The sequence below is a fragment of the Balaenoptera musculus genome, chromosome 2, assembly GCF_009873245.2.
Source record: "Balaenoptera musculus isolate JJ_BM4_2016_0621 chromosome 2, mBalMus1.pri.v3, whole genome shotgun sequence".
NCBI lineage: Eukaryota > Metazoa > Chordata > Mammalia > Artiodactyla > Balaenopteridae > Balaenoptera > Balaenoptera musculus.
The window spans coordinates 81,703,737-81,726,410 of NC_045786.1; the positions used below are offsets into that span (position 1 = coordinate 81,703,737).

The 22,674-nt window shown below is 39.6% G+C and overlaps 1 pseudogene; it reads left to right on the top strand.

Annotated features, from left to right (window-relative positions):
• The first annotated feature begins 10,123 nt into the window (after positions 1 to 10,123).
• Positions 10,124 to 17,815, top strand: LOC118890686 (annotated as a pseudogene).
• The last annotated feature ends 4,859 nt before the right edge of the window (positions 17,816 to 22,674 follow it).

Sequence of the window (22,674 nt, forward strand, 5' to 3'; positions counted from 1 at the left end):
AGAAAAAAGAATGAAAAGAATTGAGGACTGTCTCAGAGACCTCCTGGACAACATTAAACGCACCAACATTCGAATTATAGGGGCCCCAGAAAAAGAAGACAAAAAGAAAGGCACTGAGAAAATATTTGAAGAGATTATAGTTGAAAACTTCCCTAATATGGGAAAGGAAATAGTTAATCAAGTCCAGGAAGCACAGAGAGTCCCATACAGGATAAATCCAGAAGAAACATACCAAGACACATATTAATCAAACTATCAAAAATTAAATACAAAGAAAAAATATTAAAAGCAGCAAGGGAAAAGCAACAAATAACATACAAGGTAATCCCCATAAGGTTAACAGCTGATCTTTCAGCAGAAACTCTGCAAGCCAGAAGGGAGTGGCAGGACATATTCAAAGTGATGAAAGGGAAAAACCTACAACCATGATTACTCTACCCAGCAAGGATCTCATTCAGATTCGATGGAGAAATTAAAAATTTTACAGATGAGCAAAAGTTAAGAGAATTCAGCTCCACCAAACCAGCTTTACAACAAATGCTAAAGGAACTTCTCTAGGCAAGAAACACAAGAGAAGGAAAACACCTACAATAACAAACCCAAAACATTTAAGAAAATGGGAATAGGAACATACATATCGATAATTACCTTAAATGTAAATGGATTAAATGTTCCCACCAAAAGACACAGACTGGCTGAATGGATACAAAAACAAGACCCGTATATATGCTGTCTACAAGAGACCCACTTCAGACCTAGGGACACATACAGACTGAAAGTGAGGGGATGGAAAAAGATATTCCATGCAAGTGGGAATCAAAAGAAAGCTGGAGTAGCAATTCTCATATCAGACAAAATAGACTTTAAAATAAAGACTATTACAAGAGACAAAGAAGGACACTATATAATATCAAGGGATCGATCCAAGAAGAAGGTATAACGATGGTAAATATTTATGCACCCAACATAGGAGCACCTCAATACATAAGGCAAATACTAACAGCCATAAAAGGGGAAATCGACAGCAACACAATCATAGTAGGGGACTTTAACACCCCACTTTCACCAATGGACAGATCATCCAAAATGAAAATAAATAAGGAAACACAAGCTTTAAATGATACATTAAACAAGATGGACTTAACTGATATTTATAGGACATTCCACCCCAAAACAACAGAATACACATTTTTCTCAAGTGCTCATGGAACATTCTCCAGGATAGATCATATCTTGGGTCACAAATCAAGCCTTGGTAAATTTAAGAAAATTGAAATCGTATCAAGTATCTTTTCCGACCACAACGCTATGAGACTAGATATTAATTACAGGAAAAGATCTGTAAAAAATACAAACACATGGAGGCTACACAATACACTACTTAATAACGAAGTGATCACTGAAGAAATCAAAGGGGAAATCAAAAAATACCTAGAAACAAATGACAATAAAAACACGATGACCCAAAACCTATGGGATGCAGCAAAAGCAGTTCTAAGAGGGAAGTTTATAGCCATACAAGCCTACATCAAGAAACAGGAAACATCTCGAATAAACAACCTAACCTTGCACCTAAAGCAATTAGAGAAAGAAGAACAAAAAAACCCCAAGGCTAGCAGAAGGAAAGAAATCATAAAGATCAGATCAGAAATAAATGAAAAAGAAATGAAGGAGACAATAGCAAAGATCAATAAAACTAAAAGCTGGTTCTTTGAGAAGATAAACAAAATTGATAAACCATTAGCCAGACTCATCAAGAAAAAGAGGGAGAGGACTCAAATCAATAAAATTAGGAATGAAAAAGAAGTAACAACTGATACTGCAGAAATACAAAGGATCATGAGAGATTACTACAAGCAACTCTATGCCAATAAAATGAATAACCTGGAAGAAATGGACAAATTCTTAGAAAAGCACCACCTTCCTAGACTGAACCAGGGAGAAACAGAAAAAATAAACAGACCAGTCACAAGCACTGAAATTGAAACTGTGATTAAAAATCTTCCAACAAACAAAAGTCCAGGACCAGATGGCTTCACAGGCAAATTCTATCAAACATTTAGAGAAGAGTTAACACCCATCCTTCTCAAACTCTTCCAAAATATTGCAGAGGGAGGAACACTCCCAAACTCTTTCTACAAGGCCACCATTACCCTGATACCAAAACCAGACAAAGATGTCACAAAAAAAGAAAACTACAGGCCAGTATCACTGATGAACACAGATGCAAAAATCCTCAACAAAATACTAGCAAACAGAATCGAAAAGCACATTAAAAGGACCATACACCATGATCAAATAGGGTTTATCCCAGGAATGCAAGGATTCTTCAATATATGCAAATCAATCAATGTGATACACCATATTAACAAACTGAAGGGTAAAAATCATATGATCATCTCAATAAATGCAGAAAAAGCTTTTGACAAAATTCAACAGCCATTTATGAAAAAAACCCTGCAGAAAGTAGACACAGAGGGAACTTACCTCAACATAATAAAGACCATTTATAACAAACGCACAGCCAACATCGTTCTCAATGGTGAAAAACTGAAACCATTTCCACTAAGATCAGGAAAAAGACAAGGTTGCCCAGACTTAACACTACTATTCAACATAGTTTTGGAAGTTTTAGCCACAGCAATCAGAGAAGAAAAAGAAATAAAGGGAATCCAAATCGGAAAAGAAGAAGTATAACTGTCACTGTATGCAGATGACATGATACTAAACATTGAGAATCCTAAAGATGCTACCAGAGAACTACTAGAGTTAATCAATGAATTTGATAAAGTAGCAGGATACAAAATTAATGCACAGAAATCTCTTGCATTCCTATACACTAATGATGAAATATCTGAAAGAGAAATTAAGGAAACACTCCCATTTACCACTGCAACAAAAAGAATAAAACACCTAGCAGTAAACCTACCTAAGGAGACAAAAGACCTGTACGCATAAAAGTATAAGACACTGATAAAAGTAATTAAAGATGATACCAACAGATGGAGAGATATACCACGTTCTTGGATTGGAAGAATCAATATTGTGAAAATGACTATACTACCCAAAGCAATCTACAGATTCAATGCAATCCCTATCAAAATACCAATGGCGTTTTTCACAGAACTAGAACAAAAAATTTCACAATTTGTATGGAAACACAAAAGACCCCGAATAGCCAAAGCAATCTTAAGAAAGAAAAACGGAGCTGGAGGAATCAGGTTCCTGGACTTCAGACTATACTACAAAGATACAGTAATCAAGACAGTATGGTACTGACACAAAAACAGAAATATAGATCAATGGAACAGGATAGAAAGCCCAGAGATAAACCCATGCACGTATGGTCACCTTATCTTTGATAAAGGAGGCAAGAATATACAACGGAGAAAAGACAGCCTCTTCAATAAGTGGTGCTGGGAAAACTGGACAGCTACATGTAAAACAATGAAATTAGAACACTCCCTAACACCATACACAAAAATAAGCTCAAAATGGATTAAAGACCTAAATGTAAGGCCAGACACTATAAAACTCTTAGAGGAACACATAGGCAGAACACTCTATGACATCAATCACAGCAAGATCCTTTTTGACCCATCTCCTAGAGAAATGGAAATAAAAACAAAAATTAAAAAATGGGACCTAATGAAACTTAAAAGGTTTTGCACAGCAAAGGAAACCATAAACAAGATGAAAAGACAACCCTCAGAATGGCAGAAAATATTTGCAAATGAAACTACAGACAAAGGATTATTCTCCAAAATATACAAGCAGCTCATGCAGCTCAATATGAAAAAAACAACCCAATCCAAAAATGGGCAGAAGACCTAAATAGACATTTCTCCAAAGAACATATAGAGAATGCCAACAAACACAAGAAAGGATCCTCAACATTACTAATCATTAGAGAAATGCAAATCAAACCTACAATGAGGTATCACATCACACCGGTCAGAATGGCCATCATCAAATAGTCTACAAACAATAAATGTGGGAGAGGGTGTGGAGAAAAGGGAACCCTCTTGCACTGTTGGTGGGAATGTAAATTGATACAGCCACTATGGAGAACAGTAGGAGGTTCCTTAAAAAACTAAAAATAGAACTACCATATGACCCAACAATCCCACTACTGGGCATACACCCTGAGAAAACCGTAATTCAAAAAGAGTCAGGTACCACAATGTTCACTGCAGCTCTATTTACAATAGCCAGGACATGGAAGCAACCTAAGTGTCCACTGACAGATGAATAGATAAAGAAGATGTGGCACATATATACAATGGAATATTACTCAGCCCTAAAAAGAAACGAAATTGAGTTATTTGTAGTGAGGTGGATGGACCTAGAGTCTGTCACACAGAGTGAAGTAAGTCAGAAAGAGAAAAACAAATACTGTATGCTAACACATATATATGGAATCTAAAAAAAAACTGGTTCTGAAGAACCTAGGGGCAGGACAGGAATAAAGACGCAGACGTAGAGAATGGACTTGAGGACATGGGGAGGGGGAAGGGTAAGCTGGGACGAAGTGAGAGAGTGGCATGGACATATGTACACTACCAAATGTAAAACAGATAGCTAGTGGGAAGCAGCCACATAGCACAGGAAGATCAGCTCAGTGCTTTGTGACCACCTAGAGGGGTGGGATAGGGAGGGTGGGAGGGAGACGCAAGAGGGAGGGGATAAGGGGATATATGTATACGTATAGCTGATTCACTTTGTTATACAGCAGAAACTAACACAACATTGTAAAGTAATTATACTCCAGTAAAGATGTTTTAAAAAAAAAAAAAAAGGAGGAGCTATGCCTGATCTATGAAAATCAAAGGAACACATTTGTAGGTATTCCTTAAGAAATTAATTGATATTCAGAAAAAATCAAGGATGATCCAAAATTTTCCCTTTGCAACTTGTTTATGACATTTCTTCCATTGGGAATCCCCTGCTTATCTCAAAATAGGTATTTGATAAGCACTGAATTAGTATAGCAAACACAATTCTTTTTCTAGATTACTGTTTTCATTTTTGTAGCCTTAGCATTATTACATTTTATTATAATTTTAATGTAGTCTAAAATTTCTTTTTAACAATCTCCATTATCCTCTATATTTTACATCTTTACATTTTGGGGAGAAATGATATATTAAAATCTGTTGCTATATGAACTTATGGGCCTAAAGGGAAAGCTGAATTTCCTTTTGAAACAAAACTGTATTTTGTTAGAGGGAGAAAAAATTGATAGATTGCAAAGTTGTAAAAGATAAGTATAACATAAATCAGAGATATTTTAGGCATAGATTTAAATGACTACATAGTAAAGTGATAAGTATGTGACATATTGATGGCATTAGCAGGGACGTTGTTTTGTTTCGTAGGGTTGGTTTGCTTGTTTTATTTTAGGTTTTGTTTTGTTTTGTGGGATTTGTTTTTTTTTTTTTTATGGATTTCATAAGAAGCAGACATGCAAGTAGGAGGCTTAGAACTTCAAGTGGAAATGGTGAGGGATTCCATACGGAGAAGAATGCTTGTATATTTCTAAGAACAGTGATGTGTGAGACTAGATTGAAAATTGTTTATTTGACTATTAAACCCTCTCTTTTACACATAAAATGATTGGTTAAGGTCTATTACACATTAACTTTATGTACGTTGTCCTTCAACAAATGAAAGAAGAAGGAAGAGCATCCTGGTGATCCAGGCAATGGCCAGGGATAAAGGGAGCAGAGGCCTGTGGCAGAGCTGGGACATGGTTCCGAGATCAGCAATCATGGATAATTGAGATGCAGAGAGAAGTGGGTCAGAAGTAAGCGTTAAACCAACCACACCCGATATCACAAGTGGCCACTGACACTGGTAGTGGAGGGACTGGTGAGGGAGGGTTATGACCCTCCTATGTATAGAATGAGTATTTGAGCTGTTTAATTTGACTAGTAAAGGGAAGGATGATGCCAGAAAGCAGGAAAAAACTTTGTGATATTCAAGTAACATACACTCTGATTCCATAAGTGTAAGTTGTATAAAACATTTTGACACATTTTATTGATTTGGGCTTATTAGAGTTGTCTTTGTCAACAAACAAAACAAGAAAACCCATATTGTTCATCATTGTCTCTTAGAGAATCCATCATCTTTGGGATAAATGAAATAAAGCAGGTTATTTTTCTCCTGGGGCCAGTGAGTGAGGTGAGGTGTGTGGATATACACACCCACAAACACACATAATCATATATTCTAAGATAATGTATTTTTTTCCCCACTGGTCATGTGAGTGTTCAACAGACTCACAATTTAATAGACTCACTTATGCAAGGGGTTCAAAATATTCTGGTTTTCCTTTTTTGTCTCTGACCACCTTTACTGATACCCCTTACCTCCAGTAGATCAGTCATGTGCTGTACAGCTGGAACAGTTTGCAAGTATCAAAGGAAAACTGTCACTGCTTGTTATGTCAATCATGTGTGACAAATTTTATTGCTCTCCCAAATCTGAAATTGGTCTCTATTTAACAAAGAAACGCTTCTCTGTAAACTGTCTTCTAGTTTCCATTCTTGTTCACCGCGGCAATGATGTCCATCACTGAGAGACAGGCAGATGCGCCCCGCAGGGAATAATATCACCAACCTCTCACGTGGTAATCTTCTTCAACCTCCTTAGCTAATTAATTCTTTCATTTACTATTTGTTTTCTTTTTCAAAATATGCATGACTTCTAAATTTGAGATAATCTTATTTTGTGGAGGAATTCAGAGTTGGCCATATATCTTAATTATCCTCAACACTGAAGAAACTCTCAACAACTACAGTTTTGTTTAATTCAGCTTCTTAGTCAAGGTATTCTATTATTCAGTGATCACCTTTCTCCCTGCCCAATCTATATTTTCTTTTCAATAGAAGAGTCCTTTTCTTTCAAATGAATGGTTGAAATCTCTTACAGATATGATTTTCTCTTGGACTATTTACATGAGTCAATTCTGGACTATTTGTATTATATGAATCAATTAAATTTATGTGAATCACATTTCTAAGACTGGGATTCTCTTCTGTGATTCAATTTCCCTATAGAGCTGTAGTATCTGACAATGATTTTTTTTTTTTTGTTAACTAAGATTTAAGTGCCAAGTCTCACAACTCTTGGCATATAGAAAAATGCCATTTAACTGATCACTGTCTAGTTGTCTTACTGCTACTCTGCACTCTTAACAAAAGAACTTTGGTTGGGCCGAGTCATTTTAACTCCAGTGGTGAGTTTTAGTGTCAAAGTGAATAACATGTGGTATCAGGAACAACAAAGAACAATTGGACATGATTGGATTGACAGTGCTGCCACTTGACACTTTTTACTTTCTGTTTATAAAAAATAATCTAAATTTTAAAACTTCTTTCTAATTTCCAAAATTCTATAAATGTTTTCTTTGATGTCATTAGTGTGATTTTATCTTCCCATTTCAATTATATTCATTATTCTATCAATAAATAAAATATCATTGTAAAAAAAAACAAGAAGAAAAGAAAAGCTGAAAGCATTTCCTCTAAGATGAGGAACAAGACAAGGATGTCCACTCTTGCCACTTTTATTCAACATAGTTTTGGAATTCCTAGCTATGGCAATCAGAGAAGAAAAGGAAATAAAAGGAAACCAAAATGGAAAAGAAGAAGTAAAACTGTCACTGTTTGCAGGTGACATGATACTATACATAGAAGATCCTAAAGATGCTACCAGGAAACTACTAGAGGTCATCAATGAATTTGGTGAAGTTGCAGGTTACAAAATTAATACACAGAAATCTGTTGCATTTCTATACACTAACAACAAAAGATCAGAAAGAGAAATTCAAAAACAATCACATTTACCATTGCATCAAAAGGAATAAAATACCTACAAATAAAGCTACCTAAGGAGGTAAAAAACCTGTACTCAGAAAACTATAAGATGCTGATGAAAGAAATAAAAAAAACCCACAAACAGACGGAAAGATATACCGTGTTTGCAGATAGGAAGAATCAATATTCTCAAAGTGACTATACTACCCAAGGCAATCTACAGATTCAATGCAATCCCTATCAAATTACCAATGGCATTTTTCACAGAACTAGAACAAAAAATCTTAAAATTTGTATGGAGACACAAAAGACCCTGAATAGCCAAAGCAATCTTGAGAAAGAAAAACAGAGCTGGAGGAATCAGGCTACCTGACTTCAGACTATACTACAAAGCTATAGTCATCAAAATAGTATGGTACTGGCACAAAAACCAACACATAGATCAATGGAACAGGAAAGAAAGCCCAGAAATAAATCCACACACCTATGGTCAATTAATCTACGACAAAGGAGCCAAGACTACACAATGGTAGAAAGGCAGCCTCTTCAACAAATGGTGCTGGGAAAACTGAACAGGTACATGTGAAAACAATGAAATTAGATCACTCTTTAACACCATACACAAAAATAAGCTCAAAAAGGATTAAAGACCTAAATGTGAGACTGGACACTATAAAACTGTCAAAGAGGCAGAACACTCTCTGACATAAATCACAGCAATATCTTTTTCGATCCGTCTCCCAGAATAATGGAAATAAAAACAAAAATAAACAAATGGAGGGACTTCCCTGGTGGCACAGTGGTTGGGAATCTGCCTGCAAGTGCTGGGGACACAGGTTTGATCCCTAGTCTAGGAAGATCCCACATGCCGCGGAGCAACTAGGCCCGTGTGCTACAAGTACTGAGCCTCCGCTCTAGAGCCCATGAGCAACAACTACTGAGTCTGCATGCCAAAACTACTGAAGCCCACATGCCCTAGAGCCCACGCACAGCAACTACTGAGCCCACGTGCCGCAACTACTGAAGCCCATGTGCTCTAGGGCCTGCGTGCCGCAACTACTGAACCTGCGTGCTGCAACTACTGAAGCCTGAGCACCTAGAGCCCATGCTCCCCAACAAGAGAAGCCACAACAATGAGAAGCCCGCGCACTGCAACGAAGAGTAGCCTCCACTCACTGCAACTAGAGAAAGCCCACGCGCAGCAACAAAGACTCAATGCAGCCAAAAAAAACACAAACAAATGGGACCTAATTAAACTCAAAAGCTTTTGCACAGCAAAGGAAACCATAAACAAAACAAAAAGACAACCCACAGATTGGGAGAAAATATTTGCAAATGATGTGACTGACAAGGGATTAGTCTCCAAAAATTACAAACAGCTCATGAGGCTGAATATCATCAAAACAAACAACCCAATCAAAAAATGGGCAGAAGACCTAAATAGACATTTCTCCAAAGAAGACATACAGATGGCCAAGAGGCACATGAAAAGATATTCAATATCGCTAATTATTACAGAAATACAAATTAAAACTACAGTGAGATATCACCTCACACCAGTCAAAATGGCTATCATCAAAAAATCCACAAATAATAACTGCTGGAGAGGGTGTGGAGAGAAGGGAACCCTCCTACACACTTGGTGGGAATGTAAATTTGTACAGCCACTACGGAAAACAGTATGGAGGTTCCTTAGAAACCTAAAAATAGAGCTACCATATAATCCTGAAAATCCACTCCTGGGCATATTTCTGGAGAAATACATGGTCCAAAAGGATACATGCACCCCAATGTTCATTGCAGCACTGTTTACAGTAGCCAAGACATGGAAGTAACCTAAATGTCCAGCGAGAGAGGAATGGATAAAGATGTCTTACATATATACAATGGAATATTACTGAGCCATTAAAAAGAATGAAATAATGCCATTTGCAGCAACATGGACGGACCCAGAGACTGTCATACTGAGTGAAGTAAGACAGAGAAAGAGAAATATCGTATGATATCGCTTAAATGCAGAATCTAAAAAGAAATGATACAAATTAACTTATTTACAAAACAGAAAGAGACTCAGGGACTCAGAACGAACTTACGGTTACCAGTGGGGAAGGGTGGGGGGAAGGCATAGTCAGGGAATTTGGAATTGACATGTACACAATGCTATATTTAAAGTGGATAACCAGAGCACAAGTCCCTTAGCCCATCGGTCGGCCAGTCCGCCGACCTGGTACCCCGCGCGCCTCGGCCTTCATCGCCGTCCAACGGTCTCCTTGGCCTGAAGGGTGGCCGAGGCACTCGCCATGGTGACGTTCATCTCAGTGCAGCTGAAGAAGACCTCGGAGGTAGACCTGGCCAAGACGCTGGTGAAGTTCATCCAGCAGATGTACCCGAGTGGCGCAGAGGAGCAGGCCCAGTACTGCACGGGGCGGAGGAGCTCAGCAAGCTGTGCCACACTGCGCTTGGCCGACTGCTGGACAAGCACAAGGGCGCACTCGAGACGCTGCTGAGATATTATGATCAGATCTGTTCCACTGAACCCAAATTCCCATTTTCTGAAAACCAGATCTGCTTGACATTTACCTGGAAGGATGCTTTTGATAAAGGTTCACCTTTTGGAGGATCTGTAAAATTGGCTCTTGCAAGCCAAGGTTATGAAAAGACCTGTGTGGTGTTCAGTTGTGCAGCCTTAGCTAGCCAGACTGCAGCAGAATAGAACCTGGATAATGATGAAGGATTGAAAATCGCAGCTGAGGTCTGGGCAAGATGGTGGAAGAGTAAGACGCAGAGATCGCCTTCCTTCCCACAGATACATTAGTAATACATCTACACGTGGAACTGCTCCTACAGAACACCCACTGAATGCTGGCAGAAGACATGAGACCTCCCAAAAGGCAAGAAACCCCCCACATACTTGGGTAGGGCAAAAGAAAAAAGAAAAAACAGAGACAAAAGAATAGGGACGGGACCTGCACCAGTGGGAGGGAGCTATGAAGGAGGAAAGGTTTCCACACACTAGGAAGCCGCTCCACGGGCAGAGACTGCGGGTGGCGGAGGGGGGAAGCTTCGGAGCCACGGAGGAGAGCACAGCCACAGGGGTGCGGAGGGCAAAGCGGAGAGATTCCCGCACAGAGGATCGGTGCCGAGCAGCACGCACCAGCCCGAGAGGCTTGTCTGCTCACCCGCCGGGGCGGGCGGGGGCTGAGAGCTGAGGCTCGGGCTTCAGTTGGATCGCAGGGAGAGGACTGGGGTTGGCTGCGTGAACACAGCCTGAAGGGGTTAGCGCACCACAGCTAGCCGGGAGGGAGTCCGGGAAAAAGTCTGCAGCTGCCGAAGAGGCAAGAGACTTCTTCTTGCCTCTTGTTTCACAGTGCGCAAGGAGACAGGATTCAGAGCGCCGCCTAAACGAGCTCCAGAGACGGCCGCGAGCCGCGGCTATCAGTGTGGACCCCAGAGACGGGCATGAGACGCTAAGGCTGCTGCTGCCGCCACCAAGAAGCCTGTGTGCGAGCACAGGTCACTCTCCACACCGCCCTTCCCGGGAGCCTGTGCAACCGGCCACTGCCAGGGTCCCATGAGCCAGGGACAACTTCCAAGGGAGAATGCACAGTGCGCCTCAGGCTGCTACAACGTCACACCGGCCTCTGCCGCCACGGGCTCGCCCCGCATCCGTACCCCTCCCCTCCCCCCGGCCTGAGTGAGCCAGAGCCTCCGAATCAGCTGCTCCTTTAACCCCGTCCTGTCTGGGCGGGGAACAGACGCCCTCAGGCGACCTACACGCAGAGGCAGGTCCAAATCCAAAGCTGAACCCCAGGAGCTGTGCGAACAAAGAAGAGAAAGGGAAATTTCTCCCAGCAGCCTCAGAAGCAGTGGATTAAAGCTCCACAAACAATTTGATGTACCTGCATCTGTTGAATACCTGAATAGACAACGAATCATCCCAAATTAAGGAGATGGACTTTGGGAGCAGGATATATTAATTTTTCCCCTTTTCCTTTTTTGGTGAGTGTATATGTGTATGCTTCTGGGTGAGATTTTGTCTGTATAGCTTTGCTTTCACCACTTCTAGGGTTCGGTACGTCAGTTTTTTTTTTTTTTTTTTTTACTTAAAAAATTTTTTTCTCTTAATAAACTTTTTCATAATAATTTTTTCCTTATTTTTTATTGTAAAAAACTAAAAATTTTTTTTCTTAATAATTTTTTTCTTATTTTTTATTTTAAAAAATTAAAAAATTTTTTCTTACTTTTTATTATAAAAAATTAATAAATTTATTTTAAAAAATTAAAAAATTTTTCTAAATAAATTTTTTCTTAATAATTTTTTTCTTATTTTTTATTATAATAGCTTTATTTTATTTTATTTTATCCTCTTTCTTTCTTTCTTTCTATTTTTTCTCCCTTTTAACCTGAGCTGTGTGGATGAAAGGCTCTTGGTGCTCCAGCCAGGCATCAGGGCTGTGCCTCTGAGGTGGGAGAGCCAACTTCAGGACACTGGTCCACAAGAGACCTCCCAGCTCCACGTAATACCAAACAGCAAAAATCTCTCAGAGATCTCCATCTCAACATCAAGACCCAGCTTCACTCAACGACCAGCAAGCTACAGTGCTGGACACCCTATGCCAAACAACTAGCAAGACAGGAACACAGCCCCATCCATCAGCAGAGAGGCTGCCTAAAATCATAATAAGGCCACACACACCCCAAAACACACCACCAGACGTGGACATGCCCACCAGAAAGACAAGATCCAGCCTCATCCACCAGAACACAGGCACTAGTCCCCTCCACCAGGAAGCCTACACAACCCACTGAACCAACCTTAGCCAATGGGGACAGATACCAAAAACAACAGGAACTACGAACCTGCAGCCTGTGAAAAGGAGACCCCAAACACACTAAGATAAGCAAAATGAGAAGACAGAAAAACACACAGCAGATGAAGGAGCAGGGTCAAAACACACCAGACCTAACAAATGAAGAGGAAATAGGCAGTCTACCTGAAAAAGAATTCAGAATAATGATAGTAAAGATGATCCAAAATCTTGGAAATAGACAAAATGCAAGAAACATTTAACAAGGACGTAGAAGAACTAAAGAGGAACCAAGCAACGATGAAAAACACAATAAATGAAATTAAAAATACTCTAGAAGGGATCAATAGCAGAATAACTGAGGCAGAAGAACGGGTAAGTGACCTGGAAGATAAAATGGTGGAAATAACTACTGCAGAGCAGAATAAAGAAAAAAGAATGAAAAGAACTGAGGACAGTCTCAGAGACCTCTAGGACAACATTAAACGCACCAACATTCGAATTATAGGGGTCCCAGAAGAAGAAGAGAAAAAGAAAGGGACTGAGAAAATATTTGAAGAGATTATAGTTGAAAACTTCCCTAATATGGGAAAGGAAATAGTTAATCAAGTCCTGGAAGCACAGAGAGTCCCATACAGGATAAATCCAGAAGAAACATACCAAGACACATATTAATCAAACTATCAAAAATTAAATATAAAGAAAACATATTAAAAGCAGCAAGGGAAAAACAACACATAACACACAAGGGAATCCCCATAAGGTTAACAGCTGATCTTTCAGCAGAAACTCTGCAAGCCAGAAGGGAATGGCAGGATATACTTAAAGTGATGAAGGAGAAAAACCTACAACCAAGATTACTCTACCCAGCAAGGGTGAGTCTCAAATCTGAATCTCATTCAGATTTGATGGAGAAATTAAAACCTTTACAGACAAGCAAAAGCTGAGAGAGTTCAGCACCACCAAACCAGCTTTACAACAAATGCTAAAGGAACTTCTCTAGGCAAGAAACACAAGAGAAGGAAAACACCTACAATAACAAACCCAAAACAATTAAGAAAATGGGAATAGGAACATACATATCGATAATTACCTTAAATGTAAATGGATTAAATGCTCCCACCAAAAGACACAGACTGGCTGAATGGATACAAAACAAGACCCATATATATGCTGTCTACAAGAGACCCACTTCAGACCTAGGGACACATACAGACTGAAAGTGAGGGGATGGAAAAAGATATTCCATGCAAATGGAAATCAAAAGAAAGCTGGAGTAGCAATTCTCATATCAGACAAAATAGACTTTAAAATAAAGACTATTACAAGAGACAAAGAAGGACACTATATAATATCAAGGGATCGATCCAAGAAGAAGGTATAACGATTGTAAATATTTATGCACCCAACATAGGAGCACCTCAATACATAAGGCAAATACTAACAGCCATAAAAGGGGAAATCGACAGCAACACAATCATAGTAGGGGACTTTAACACCCCACTTTCACCAATGGACAGATCATCCAAAATGAAAATAAATAAGGAAACACAAGCTTTAAATGATACATTAAACAAGATGGACTTAACTGATATTTATAGGACATTCCACCCCAAAACAACAGAATACACATTTTTCTCAAGTGCTCATGGAACATTCTCCAGGATAGATCATATCTTGGGTCACAAATCAAGCCTTGGTAAATTTAAGAAAATTGAAATCGTATCAAGTATCTTTTCCGACCACAACGCTATGAGACTAGATATCAATTACAGGAAAAGATCTGTAAAAAATACAAACACATGGAGGCTACACAATACACTACTTAATAACGAAGTGATCACTGAAGAAATCAAAGGGGAAATCAAAAAATATCTAGACACAAATGACAATGGAGACACGATGACCCAAAACCCATGGGATGCAGCAAAAGCAGTTCTAAGAGGGAAGTTTATAGCCATACAAGCCTACATCAAGAAACAGGAAACATCTCGAATAAACAACCTAACCTTGCACCTAAAGCAATTAGAGAAAGAAGAACAAAAAAACCCCAAGGCTAGCAGAAGGAAAGAAATCATAAAGATCAGATCAGAAATAAATGAAAAAGAAATGAAGGAGACAATAGCAAAGATCAATAAAACTAAAAGCTGGTTCTTTGAGAAGATAAACAAAATTGATAAACCACTAGCCAGACTCATCAAGAGAAAAAGGGAGAAGACTCAAATCAATAGAATTAGAAATGAAAAAGGAGAAGTAACCACTGACACTGCAGAAATACAAACGATCATGAGAGATTACTACAAGCAACTCTATGCCAATAAAATGGACAACCTGGAAGAAATGGACAAATTCTTAGAAAATCGCTGCTAAGCATTATCAGTTTGCTAGTGGTGCCTTTTTGCATATTAAAGAGACGGTTTTATCTGCTGTGAATAGAGAGCATACTGTGGACATATCTCCAGATACCATCGGGACCCTCAGTCTTATCATGCTGGCACAGGCCCAAGAAGTATTTTTTTTAAAAGCCACTAGAGATAAAATGAAAGGTGCCATCATAGCTTAACTGGCTAATCAGGCTGCAGATTATTCTGGTGATCCTTTAAACAGTGTCAGTACAAAGATACTCTCCCCAAGTATTTTTATTTCCAGGAGGTGTTTCCTGTCTTGGTTGCAAAGCACTGTATCATGCAGGCCTATGCTGAGTATCACCAGTCTATCCTGGCAAAACAGCAGAAGAAATGTGGAGAAGAGATTGCAAGGTTACAGCATGCAACAGAATTGATTAAAACAGTGACATCTCGCTATGATGAATATGTCAACATGAAGGAATTGTCTGACAAAATCAACCATGCCCTTACTGCAGCAAAGAAGGATAATGACTTCACTTATCACAATCGAGTTCCAGACCTTAAAGATCTAGACCCTACTGGCAAAGCCACACTTGTGAAATCTACGCCAGTCAATGTGCCCATCAGCCAGAAATTCACTCATCTGTTTGAGAAGATGGTTCCTGTGTCAGTGCAGCAGTCTTTGGCTGCCTATTATCAGAGTAAGCTGATTTAGTTAACAGATCAATTGCTCAAATGAGAGAAGCCACCACTTTGGCAAATGGGGTGTTAGCTTCACTTAATCTTCCAGCAGCAATTGAAGATATATCTGGAGATACTGTACCTCAGTCTATATTGACTAAGTCCACATCTGTGATTGAAAAGGGAGGCATTCAGACTGTTTATCAGCTGATCAAAGAGCTACCTGAACTTCTACAAAGAAATAGAGAAATCCTAGACGAGTCATTAAGACTGATGGATGAAGAAGAAACAACTGACAATGATTTAAGAGCAAAATTCAAGGAACGCTGGCAAAGGACGCCATCCAATGAACTCTATAAGCCTTTAAAAGCAGAGGGAAGCAACTTCAGAACTGTTTTGGATAAAGCTGTGCAAGCAGATGGACAGGTGAAAGAGCGTTACCAGGCTCACCAGGACACCACTGCACTTCTGTGTAAGCCGGAGCCGGAGCTTAATGCTGCCATCCCGTCTGCTAAACCGGCGAAGACCATGCAGGACAGCGAGGTTGTAAATGTCTTAAAATCCTTACTGACAAATCTTGATGAAGTAAAGAAGGAAAGAGAGGGGCTGGAGAATGACCTGAAATCAGTGAATTTTGACATGATGAGCAAAATTTTGACTGCTCTGGCTCAAGGTGGTGTGATAAATGAAGAAGCTATTTCTGTTATTGAACTGGATCAAATCTATGGGGGTCTTACAACTAAAGTCCAAGAATCTCTAAAGAAACATGAAGGACTTCTTAAAAATATTCAGGTCTCACACCAGGAATTTTCAAAAATGAAACAGTCTAACAATGAAGCTAATTTAAGAGAAGAACTTTTGAAGGATTTAGCTGCTGCGTATGACAACTTTGTTGAACTTGTAGCTAATTTGAAGGAGGGCACAAAGTTTTACAATGAGCTGACTGAAATACTCGTCAGGTTCTAGAACAAATGCAGTGATATAGTGTTTGCACGGAAGACAGAGAGGGATGAACTCTTTTTTTTTTTTTTTTTTTTTTTTTTCTTTAAACATCTTTATTAAAGTATAATTGCCTTACAATAGTGTGTTAGCTTCTGCTTTATAACAAAGTGAATCAGTTATACATATACAATAGGTTCCCATTACTCTTCCCTCTTGCATCTCCCTCCCTCCCACCCTCCCCATCCCACCCCTCTAGGTGGTCACAAAGCACCGAGCTGATCTCCCTGTGCTATGCGGCTGCTTCCCACTAGCTATCTATTTTACATTTGGTAGTGTATATATGTCCATGACACTCTCTTACCCTGTCCCATCTCACCCCACCCCCTCCCCATATCCTCAAGTCCATTCTCTAGTAGGTCTGTGTCTTTATTCCCGTCTTGCCACTAGGTTCTTCATGGCCTTTTTTTTTTTTTTTTTCCTTAGATTCCGTATATATGTGTTAGCATACTGTATTTGTTTTTCTCTTTCTGACTTACTTCACTCTGTATGACAGACTCTAACTCCATCCACCTCATTACAAATACCTCCATTTCATTTCTTTTTATGGCTGAGTAATATTCCATTGTATATATGTGCCACATCTTCTTTATCCATTCATCTGTCGATGGACATTTAGGTTGCTTCCATAGCCAGGACGAGGGATGAACTCTTAAAGGACTTGCAACAAAGCATTGCCAGAGAACCCAGTGCTCCTTCAATTCTTACACCTGCGTATCAGTCCTCTCCAGCAGGGGGACACAAGCCAACACCTCCAACTCCAGCGCCAAAAACCAAGCCGCCTACTAAGCCTCAGCCCCCAGCCCGGCCTCCACCCCCTGTGCTTCCAGCAAATCAAACTCCTCCTGCTACTGCTCCAGCTTCAGCTCCAGCTCCAGCGAGTACTGGGACCACTGCACCAGCTCCATCACAAACTCCTGGTTCAGCTCCTCCTCTGCAGGCCCAGGGACCCCCGTACCCCACCTATCCAGGGTATCCTGGGTATTGCCAAATGCCCATGCCCATGGGCTATAATCCTTATGCATACGGCCAGTATAATATGCCATATCCGCCAGTGTATCACCAGAGCCCTGGACAGGCTCCGCACCCAGGACCCCAGCAGCCTTCATACCCCTCCCCTCAGCCACCACAGCAGCCTTACTATCCACAGCAGTAATATGTCAGCTCAGAAGCTCAGCTGGTTCAGCTCAAAGGGAAAGAAATACAAACCCTGCAATAAGTGTACTAAATCCTTCGCTCTGGTTAATATAACGTACTCTAATGTACTGAATGCAGTGTATAATTTCTGTCTGCGGCTAGAAGTTGTGCCCCAGTTCCACATTTGATTGCACATGGGCCATTTGCTGCTGTTGCAGTATAAAGACTAATTATAATAGGATTTGAAATAAATTACATTACAGTTCATAAAAGCTGAAAATGAGAAATTAAACCCACAAGTGAAACGTTTGAAATTATTATACTTATGTCTACGTAAGACATGACTGGAACATCAGATGCTTACAATGATGGTTTCAGTACTGATATTCAAGAAAACTAAGTTATCTTTCTCTTTTGGCTTGTTGATTTGGTTTAATTTTCATTATGCTATTTTGCATAATCAAAACATTGTAAATCTTATAATTTAAAAATAAATTCCTTAAGAACAGTTAAAAAAAATAAAATAAAATGGATAACCGACAAGGACCTACTGTATAGCACAGGGAACTCTCCTCAATATTATGTAACAACCTAAATGGGCAAAGAATTTGAGAAAGAATAGATACGTGTATGGGTTTGCCAAAAAGTTTGTTAATTTTTTTCCGTAAGATGGCTCTAGTAGCGCTTACCTGTCTTTAACTTCATTCGAAACAATTTTGTTAGATTGTATTCTGACAGCTGTCATAGCAGCATGCATTTAAAAAAACTTAGCAAAATTGGTGAATTTTGGGGTAGCCATTTTAATACTGAAGATGGAAGAAAAAAGCAACATTTTTGGCATACTATGCTTTATTTCAAGAAAGGTAAAAATGCAACTGAAATGGAAAAAAAGATTTGTGCAGTATATGGAGAAGGTGCTGCGACTGATCAAACACGTCAAAAGTGGTTTGCAAAGTTTTGTGCTGGAGATTTCTCAGTAGATGATGCTCTACAGTCAGGTAGACCAGTTGAAGTTGATAGTGATCAAATTGAGACAGTAACTGAGAAAAATCAAAGTTATACCACATGGGAGATAGCCAACATACTCAAAATATCCAAATCAAGCAAAGAAAATCATTTGCACCAGCTTGGTTATGTTAATCGCTTTGATGTTTGGGTTCCACATAAGCTAAGCGAAAAAAACCTTCCTGACCATATTTCCACATGCAATTCTCTACTTAAACATAATGAAAACGTTCCATTTTTAAAACAAATTGTGACGGGAGATGAAAAGTGGATAGTGTACAATAATGTGGAATGGAAGTGATCATGAGGCAAGTGAAATAAACCACCAACCACACCAAAGGCCAGTCTTCATCCAAAGAAGGTGATGTTGTGTATATGGTGGGATTGGAAGGGAGTCCTCTATTATGAGCTCCTTCCTGAAAACCAAACGACTAATTCCAACAAGTACTGCTCCCAATTAGACCAACTCAAAGCAACACTTGAGGAACAGCATCCAGAATTACTAACAGAAAACGCATCATCCTCCATCAAGATAACACAAGACCGCATGTTTCTTTGATGACCAGGCAAAAACTGTTACAGCTTGGCTGGGAATTTTTGATTCATCCACCGTATTCACCAGACAGTGCACCTTCGGATTTCCATTTATTTTGGTCTTTACAAAATTCTCTTAATGGAAAAAATTTCAATTCCCTGGAAGACTGTAAAAGGCACCTGGAACAGTTCCTTGCTCAAAAAGATAAAGTTTTGGGAAGATGGAATTATGAAGTTGCCTGAAAAATGGCAGAAGGTAGTGGAACAAAATGGTGAATGCATTGTTCAATAAAGTTCTTGGTGAAAATGAAAAATGTGACTTATTTTTACTTAAAAACTGAAGGAACTTTTTGGCAACCCAGTATATGTATAACTGAAGCACTTTGCTGTACACCTGAAACCATCACAACATTGTTAATCAACTATACTCCAATATAAAATAAATGTTAAAAAAAAATCAGTACTGAATCAATACTCTGGCTCAGAGATACTCTAACTGATCCCAGAAACCAAGTAAAGGAGATGCAGGCATCCTAAAAATTCAAGGATGGGTATTAGTAAAGAAGGAAACACTTGAACTTGGAATTATGTGGACCATCTATATGGCCTAAACATATGTGGAAATACATCTATGTATCTGGATATGACTGTAGTGAAGTCTAGACAATCATCCAAATAATCCAGATCCCCAAAAGAAAGGCCAGGATTTTAGACTTGATGTATCCACATTAATTCACTAGATATTTATAAACACACAGTTTACTTTGCCTCTGGCTGCAGCTGTACAGTGGACAGAAACAGACTCTGGATCAGTGTACTTCACCCATCCAATTCCCTTGAACATCTACTGTCCTTAATATGTACACATGTAGCCAAGTCTATCACCTATACAGTCAAAGTGAAGTGGAAGGTGGATATAGTTATATACAGATAATGCAGATTAAAAAGTATGCTGGCAGGAAGATCAGCTCAGTGCTTTGTAACCAGCTAGAAGGGTGGGATAGGGAGGGTGGGAGGAAGGGAGACGCAAGAGGGAAGAGATGTGGGGATATATGTATATGTATAACTGATTCACTTTGTTATATAGCAGAAACTAACACACCATTGTAAAGCAATTATACTCCAATAAAAGCGTTTAAAAATAAATTTAAAAATACCTAACCCTTAAAAAATAGATATAGCCATCACCTGACATGGCATAATATTAATAATCAAACAAAATTAAAAACCTACATGGATAATTTAAAAAAAAATAGTATGCTGGGGGGAAACTGGGGTGAGAGTTGGGGGAAAGGCAAGGACAGGAGAGAGGAAGTGTTGGTTTTCAGGACCTAAGCAAACTGTCCCAATCAAATTATCTGGGCAATTGTTCAACTTGCAACTCTCTTTGTCCTGTACTGACAAAATTCATATGTATATACAGGCTTGGCTTAAGGAATATGGAATGTCATTAACTTTTCAGTGGGCTGATGAACATATATTTGAGAATCCTGTTTTCTCTTCAGAATTTTGCCTCATTGTTTAAGTACTTAATTGTCACTCTGAATATGCTGTGGATTCTGTTTTCACCAGCTCTCAAAGAGCTAGGATGTATAAATTATTAGTGAAATGCATGCATATAAGGGTTCTATCATTTTCAAATTGTAAGGGAAACTGTAGTCTCCTGTCTTTGGATGTTCCAGACACCTGCCCCTGCCTTCACTGACATCTTACTCTTCCCTCCCCAAAACGGAAAATCATCTCATTCAGAAAGGCCCCACGTATTCAGAAATGCCAGCTGGGAGTTGTCACTTTTTATTTCTAAGCAGCACCCCTCACCATTCATGGTGCTAATATTCCACAGAAGTGTGTGGCATTGGCCCATGGAAAGAATGTTAGCTGGGCCCTCCTCAATCTCCTGTATTAGTTGGTCTCTGGGACTGAAACTCTTACCTGTACTTGTAGAAAGTCTGGCTAAATTAAACTTTGTCAAACTGACAACATGAAAGGAATTTGTGTACTTTCAGCTGGACTTGTCAAAGTCTTAAGTTATGAGAAATGGAAGTTGAGCCTGTGGCCCAGGTGATTTTTTAGTTCCCTTCAGCTCTACAAATCTATAAAAAAGGAGGCAATGAAGCCTTGAATCTGGGCTCAGCCTTTTCTTAAATGTATGCGTTGGTCAAACTGTTTAGTCTTTCATACCTCACTTTTCTCATCAATCCAATGGGGATAATAAATTCCTCATAAGGTTGACGTGGCGATTAAAGGGATAATTTACGTGCCGCTCTCAGCACAGTGTCTGGTATAGGGCAACATCTCAATAAGCCTTGGGCCTGAAAATAATGATGCTCAGTAATTAGGCTGATCATGACACCCTGAAACCTCTTTTCGTGCAGTGGAGGGGGCAGAAGATGTGCCAGATGCTTCAACATTACGATCCCATTTTAAGCTTCATGACAACTCTCACATTAGTATAATTGCCCCAAGAAGCCCCACATTATTGATGATAAGACAGACGCCAAGGGATCTGGGGAGACTTGCCCTCAAGGACCCAGCCAGTAAAGGAGCTGGATTCTAGTCCATTTCTCATCCCAAAGTCTTGGCCCCTCCATCATGCCACCTCTTTGCAGCAGGACTCACTGCTGGAAGGCTGAGGAGTCTAGTCCCAGGTTCCTGGCTCTCCCCCATGTGGTGTTGGGTAAACCCCTTTCAAGCCTTGCTCATTCCCTGCCTCATTACCCAAGGAATCTAAGTCAGGAAATACTTTACTTTCTTCATCCAGAAAATCTGGATGATTCTACCTGCCTTACCCACTTCCCATGCATGTTTGGAGGCTCTTTCTCAAGAGACGTAGTGCAAGGGAAAGTGCTGTAAAACTTCACTTAGTATAAGGTGGTAGTATTAACGTGTGGATTCTATCAGCTGCCTCAACTGGAAATTATCAGATTCCATTAAGTTATGACCTAACCACTAGGAACACTTCTAGTTTTGCACAATTTCAATTCATTTCAGATGTGGTCCTGCATGAAAAAAAACAGACAGTGGAGAAAAAAGTAGTAATTTACTATAAACACACAGGAGGCAAACCAGACCTCATGATGGCCATAAAATCCTCTCCATTTAGGCCAAACTGACAAGTGCTAAGAAGCCCATTATGATGGAGACAGCTGTTAGGCAATCTCTTCTTTTGGCAAGGATGTTAGCTATGAATGAAACAGTCCCTCATCTGGTTATTTCCAAATGGCCAGGTGTTTGGCATGGAGGAGACCCAGCCAGACACAGGCACAGAGGCTTCCTCTTCTAGCCTAGTGCAGCTTGGATGGATGAGGAGCTGAGAACACTTCACTCTTCTGCCTCTTT